The sequence below is a fragment of the Pseudonaja textilis genome, chromosome 16 (genome assembly GCF_049901715.1).
Source record: "Pseudonaja textilis isolate UNSWEBS1 chromosome 16, rPseTex1.2, whole genome shotgun sequence".
Lineage (NCBI taxonomy): Eukaryota > Metazoa > Chordata > Lepidosauria > Squamata > Elapidae > Pseudonaja > Pseudonaja textilis.
This window is the reverse complement of record NC_142005.1, coordinates 8,536,720-8,543,709: the sequence shown is the minus strand read 5'-3', so window position 1 is coordinate 8,543,709 and position 6,990 is coordinate 8,536,720. Positions and strand designations below refer to the sequence as shown.

The window sequence follows — 6,990 nt, the reverse complement described above, 5'->3', positions numbered from 1 at the left end:
TCAGACCTTGGAAACCGGCGGGAAAAGAGGATTTTTAAACCCGGGGGTGGTCCACTGACACGTCTAGGGTCTAGATAACTGGACTACAAGATCCACCCTCCACCCTCTCTGGTTTTTAAGCTTTGGAGAGGGCCATGCTGGGTGTTGTAGTCCAAAAGAGAGAAGAAGTCCAGTGGCTTGGATGGAGGAGGAGATTTAATTGTAATTTAATTTAATTGTAAGCTGACCAGAGTGCAGAATAAAGGAATAAATAAAAGTTAGGCTGGCAGAGGATGATGGGAGTTGTAGTTCCACAGCTGTCATATCTACATTGATTGACAATATGACCACCAATCTCCCAGACGTAACTCACGGTGGCTCATCATAACGGATATAAAAAGAGAATGCACTATTAAAAGGTCTCGAAAGCATATAAAACCAAGGATGGATCTCGAATTCACAGATGAGCACGGGGTGATGGGAGTTGTAGTCCATACCCAGCCGCCAAAATCAGCAGCGCCTTAAAAACTCCATCCTTTTTTTTTTTTTTTGCTTCCATTTTTTCCCATCTTTCTCATCTCCCGTTTAAGATTGGGTGGATTTCAACTCCCAGAATTGAACTCCTGCTTTTGGGGGCTCGATTGGAGGGGTTGGACTAGATGACCTACAAGGTCCCTTTCCATTCATTCTGAATCTGAAATTCTCCAGCCAGCATGATTTAAATATAGACTTTTTAAGGACGCCGGCTGGGGGATTTCTGGAAGTTGAAGTCCATCCATCTCAAAAGAGCCAAAATCTTGAGAATCCTTGTTTTAAACCGACTCTTGGGGCTCAATCTGGCTTGTTTCCACTAACCAGGGCTTCCCTTTTGGCATTTTTTTTTTGGGGGGGGGATTCTCATTCCTGCCCTCCCTCTTTTCCCTTTACCCAGAAGCAAAAAAAGTTATTTTCCCTGGAGCAAAAACACACCCCAATTCTAATAATTTATTTGGAACCTTTTTAAAGGCATTTTTTTCCCGTTTGCAAACAAACTGGGTTTAATCCCACCCATGCTTCATTTAAATTCCTTTTTTTCCCCCTTTGATCTAAACACGAGGAGGAAGGGGGGGAGAATGACACCCCCAGGATTTAAACACACCCCCCCCCCAGGATTTAATTCACCCTCTCCCAATTCATTTGCACTTGTTTTCTTCCTAAACCTTAATCCGATTAGCATTGAAATGCGTGGCATCAAACAGATGGGGGGGAGGTGTTGGCTCATTTTCCGGTAAATAACCATGTAATTTGCCATCTGGCGCTCTGATTGTGGCTTGTTGTGCCTCTCTTAAGGCTAAACCCTCCCTTGGATCTCACAAACCTACAATCGTGGCTTTGGGGGGGGGGTTATCTTAGTAGTCCCCGTTTCCAGTTGACTCTGATCCTTTCGAGCCCCGTCCAGGCAGCCTGCTACACACTGTCTGCGACGCCGTGTGATGGTCGTTAAGTGTGAGGCCTGGTCGTAAGCCAGGCCTTTTTCAGGGCCGTTGTTAACTTTAAACAGTCGCTAAACGAATGGTTTTAAATTGAGCGCTGTATTATTGGAAATGGGGGGGTAAACACTGGCTAGATGCCCCCCCCAATGGATGCTACAACCACTGCCAAATTGAGTGGGGTTTGTGGTGGGGGGAGAGCTGCACCAAGCCAGTTTCACACAGAATTGGGGCAGGGTCTGGAGGGGGGGAGGAATGTCATCCAGATGTTAGTCAGATGGCGCTTAGGTATGTTTCTTCTTTTGGCCACCAGGTGGCAGCATTGGCTAACCCTCAACTGTGCCTTGTTCTGGGCCTTCCCTTGGCGCTTTCAAGGGAAACCTGGCACCCGCCAAGCAGCTGGACTACAGCTCTCATCCTCCTTATCCAGGATGGGGCTGGCTGGGGGTGATAGGGAAGGCCTTGTCTCATTCTTGGCACCCTGAAACCTAGCCTTCAAGATGAGTCTTTGGCAGAGGAAAATGGGATTTGTAATTGTTAGAGAGTCCGGATTAAAGAAAGTTGGAACAGTCTGGGGGTTGGAAAGAGCAACTACTCCTTCTTCTTCTTCTTCTTCTTCTTCTCCTTCTCCTTCTCCTTCTCCTTCTCCTTCCTCTTCCTCTTCTTCTCCTCCTCCTCCTCCCCCTCCTTCATCATCATCATCATCTCTTCTTCAGCATCATCTTCTCTTTATCATCATCATCATCTCCTCTTCTTTTTCTTCTTCATCTTCTCTTCATCATCATCTTCATCATCATCTTCTCTTCTTTTTCTTCTTCTTCATCATCATCTCTTCTTTTTCTTCTTCATCATCATTTCTTCTTCTTCTTCTTCTTCTTCTTCTTCTTCTTCTTCTTCTTCTTCTTCTTCTTCTTCTTCCTCTTCCTCTTCCTCTTCCTCTTCCTCTTCCTCTTCCTCTTCCTCCTCCTCTATAGAAATTGCAGCTAAGAATCCGGGATGCATTTTTGAAGAAAAGGAAATTTCCATTGCTGGAATCCGTGGAAAGTCTTCTACACCCCAATACCGACATTTATTTCTGCGTTTTCCCCACCGGGCCTTTTTGAATTTCCAAATGAGAGAACAAGCCACTTGGGCAACATTCTACACACCCACACGGCTTGGGTTTCCCCCCCTCCCCGCCGCTATATCCTCCACGTCTCCTTCACGAGGACTAGAATGTTGCCTCCCGCCAGCGAAACTCCAGGTTTGGCTTTGAAGCTGCGCCTCTTTTTCAAAGCAAACCGCCTCTCAGGGGAATCTCCGATTCTCAGGAGCGAGGAAGGGCTGGATTCCTCGCTTCTTATTTTTTTTTTTTTTAATTTTAATTTTTAGTGTTTTGGGTTTCTTTTCTTTTTTTCCTAGAGTCATCAAACTTACCTTGATGATTAAAGCTTGGCTTGGAAGCAGGCCGGTTTTTTTTTCTGCTTCTGAATTATGCCCGCTGGATGGCCGCTGTTTGGAGCCAGAAATTTAAATCCTGCTCTGAAATACGACATGTTCCTTTGGACCCATTTTAGGTGGGGCAATAGCCAAATTCCTAGGATGCTAAATTGCACCTGCTTGGACCTGGGCTCTAAAAGCCCATCAGGCTGGGCCATTAAATATCCAACAGTTTGAGCTCTTAAGCCTATCGGGATAATTGGGCAACGGTTCCCAGCAGCCTTCGTGAAGAAATCAGCTTAGAAGAGGGAAGAGAAACATCAATGACGGAGGAAACGGTGCGCTGGGCCAATGAATTATGGATGCTACAGAGGTACCTGATTCAAGGTGGATCTTGGTGCTTTCAAGGTCAGAAGGATTCCGGCAGCTGTGATGAAACTAGGTTCCTTCTGAACACGGCACCCTCCAAGACCTTCATCGAAATACCTTTTTCTTTCTTTCTTTCATCTCTATCCTATCATCTGTCCCTTCTCTCTCTGTGTCTATCATCTCTCCCTTCCTCATCTATATCATCTCTCTTCTATCAACTCCCACTCCCTGTCTATCATCTGTCTGTCTGTTTATCCATCCATCCATCCATCCATCCATCCATCTATATCATCTATCATCTGTCATCTATCTATATCATCTATCTAATCTATCATCTATCGGTCATCTATATTATCTATCATCTGTCATCTATATTATCTATCATGTCATCTATATTATCTATCATCTATCTGTTCTATATCTATCTATCTATCTCTATCTATCTATCTATCTATCTATCTATCTATCTATCTATCTATATCTATCATCTATCTAATCTATCATCTATCTGTCATCTATATTATCTATCATCTGTCATCTATATTATCTATCATCTATCTGTTCTATATCTATCTATCTATCTATCTATCTATCTATCTATCTATCTATCTATCATCTATTTATCTATATCATCTATCTATATCATCTATCTGTCATCTATATCATCTATCATCTATCTGTTCTATATCTATATCTGTCTGTCTGTCTATCTATCTATCTATCTATCTATCTATCTATCTATATGGTATTCAGCTTTGTTCGGGTATTTTCCCACGTCATTATAGTTGTGCTATAATGACGTGGGAAAATACCCGAACAAAGCTGAATACCTGACATATAAATACCCGTGAAAACTTAAGAAAACATATATATCTCTATATATATCTATATCTATCTATCTATCTATCTATCTATCTATCTATCTATCTATCTATCTATCTATCTCTATCTATATATCTATATATCTCCCTATTCTTTAGCTCAGCCACTAGCTTCATTTAATGAATAAAACATGGCGCAGCCTTCTCTCGCCACCAATAAACAGGTTTAATCTTCTCGGGTTTTCCCAAAGGGAACCTGCCTTATTCACAGAGAGAGAAAGAGCCGAAAAGCCAAAAGAGATTGGAGGACACAGATCCCACCATCTGCTTGGATTCTTCGCGGCCTTAGAAGAAGGCACATCTCTAGGCGTTTCTCCTTCCCTCCCTCCCTCCCTCCCTCCCTCCTTCCTTCTCTTCCCTTCCCTTCCCTTCCCTTTCCTTCCTTCCTTCCTTCCTTCCTTCCTTCCTTCCTTCCTTCCTTCCTTCCTTCCTTCCTTCCTTCCTTCCTTTCCTCTTTCCTTCCTTCCTTTCCTCTTTCCTTCCTTCCTTCCTTCCTTCCTTCCTTCCTTCCTTCCTTCCCCATCGCCGGAGGCTTTTTAAAGAAGAGACCGGACTCCGATTTGTCTGAAACGGGGTGGGGTGGGGTAGGGTCTCCTGCCCAAGCAAGGGGGTTGGTCTAGAAGACCTCCAAGTTCCCTCCCAACTAACTCCGCAATTCGGTACTGTGGAATTTCAATCCGGCCAGCCACCCAATGCGAATCAACTCAAAAGACTGCCATTTTTTCGTTGTTGTTTTTTTATTTTAATTTTGCTTCTGTCTCAGCCCTGGGGGAGGGGGAGGAAACAGGAACCTCTGGCAGCCCCCACCCCTCAAAAACCGTTGGGCCCCACGATTTCCTCTATGAGCAACGCCCCCCACCAACTCCTGCCCCCAGATAAGCTTGGATAAGCCCCCCCATTTATAGCTTTAAAATCCCCTTTTTCCCTGGCGTGGAGGCGGCTCCTTCGTAACCCCCCACTTTTCTCCACTTGGCTGCCCCGCACAAAGGAGGGGAAGGGGCTGTCTTTTGAGGGGGGGGCTCCCCGCGGCGGCCCCTCTAAATAGACAGGCGCCGCTCCCTTTCTCTACCCCAACCATAAATCCACCCACTTTCTCGCCTGCCTGCCTGGTTTAATACCAAATTCTCCTTGGGGGCTGGGGGGGGATTTTGCCTCAAAATCTTTTTCGTTTTGAGGGATTCCTTCTTCCCCCACCCCCCCGAAGGTTTTTCAAGCTTGGGAGGTGGGATTCCTTGGCTTGCTCTCTTCCATCAATCCATCAACCAAGGGCTGGAAGGGGCCTTGGAGGTCTTCTAGTCCAGCCCCCTGATCCAGCAGGGAACCCCTATAACCGTGTCGTTTCAGACGAACGGCTGCCCGATCTCTTCTTGAAAACCTCCAGGGAGGGAGAACCCCACAACTTCTAGTGGCAGGCCGTTCCACGGGTCCATTGGCCTCGTGGTTAGGAAGTTTCTCCTGAGTTCCAGGTTGCTTCTCCTCCTCCTCCTCCCCTTCCTCCTCTCCTCCTCCTCCTCCTCCTTTTCCTTCTCCTCTTCTTCCTCTCCTTCCTGTCCTCCTCCTCCTTCCCTTCCTCCTCTCCTCCTTTTCCTTCTCCTCCTCTCATTCTTCTCCTCCTCTCCCTCCTTCTCCTTCCTCCTCCCCCACTCTCCTCCTCTCCTTCTCCTCCTCTCCTCTTCCTCTCTCCTCCTCCTCTCCACCTCCTTTTCCCTCTCCTCCACTTCCTCTCCTCCTCCTCCTTCCCTTCCTCCTCTCCTCCTTTTCCTTCTCCTCCTCTCATTCCTCTCCTCTCCCTCCTCCTTCCTCCTCCTTTTCCCTCCTCCTCCTCCTTCCTCCTACCCTTCCTCTCCTCCTCCTCTCTTCCTTCTTCTCTCCTCCTCCTCTACACCTCCTTTTCCCTCTTCTCCTCTTCCTCTTCTTCCTCTCCTCCTCCCCTTCCTCCACTCGTCCTCCTTTTCCTTCTACTCCTCCTCTCCTTCCTCTCCCCCTCCCCTCCCTCCTTCTTCTCCTTCCTTCCTCCTCTCCCCCTTTTCCCTCTCCTCCTCCTCCTCTCTTCCTCCCCTTCCTCCGCTTGTCCTCCTTTTCCTTCTCCTCCTCTCCTCCCTTCCCTCCTTCTTCTCCTTCCCTTTCTCCTCTCCTCCTTTCCCCCCCCTCCTCCTCCTCCCAATATGTCTTAAAAGAAGCCAAAGGGGATCCATCTATCAATTTGAATCCATTGGGCTTAAAAAAGAAAGTGAAGCAAACACAGGGGGTGGGAAAAGAGAGAGAGAGAGAGAAAGAAAGAGCGAGAAATAAAGAAGAGAAGACAAGGAAGATTTCAAAACCTTTATATATCAGGGTTGTCAGTCACATCTGTATTATTATTATTATTATTATTATTTTCCTGTGCATCTCTTCCCATCGGGGCGTCTTCACGACTTGACACCCCTGCAAATCATCCAAGATCTATAGACCTTCCGCTCCGTAAGATTAAAATCCAAGGCACTTTTTTTTTGGTTAGTTTTTACTTTTTGTTGTTGTTGTTGTTGGTTGGTTGGTTGTACAGTGAACAGGTTGAAGCCATTGAGTTTGGGGATCCAAAAACATGTTTGGTTTTGGGGTCCAGGGGTGTGGAAATTGGGGTGTGTGTGTGTGTCTGTCTCTCCCTGGCAGGGCTGGCTTACAGCCTTACAGACTGGGGAGAAGGGGCAGATGGGATTTGTAGTGCCAAGAAGACGCCCCCGAAATGGCATCTTCTTGGTTTCATTTTCCTACCTTGGCTCATTTCAGCGACGTGATTGACAGCTTGACAGCCCTATGGCTTCGCTGGGGGTGGGAGTGTGGGGGAGGAGCCAGGCTCCTGCACCAATCAGGTCTCAAAAGGAAGAGGAGAGCAT

The 6,990-nt window shown here is 46.5% G+C and overlaps 1 protein-coding gene across 1 annotated transcript in view; it reads right to left on the bottom strand.

Moving 5' to 3' along the window:
* The window catches only part of PMVK (phosphomevalonate kinase), a 152,663-nt gene that overhangs the window by 88,930 nt on the left and 56,743 nt on the right, over window positions 1–6,990 (bottom strand). The window lies entirely within an intron of this gene.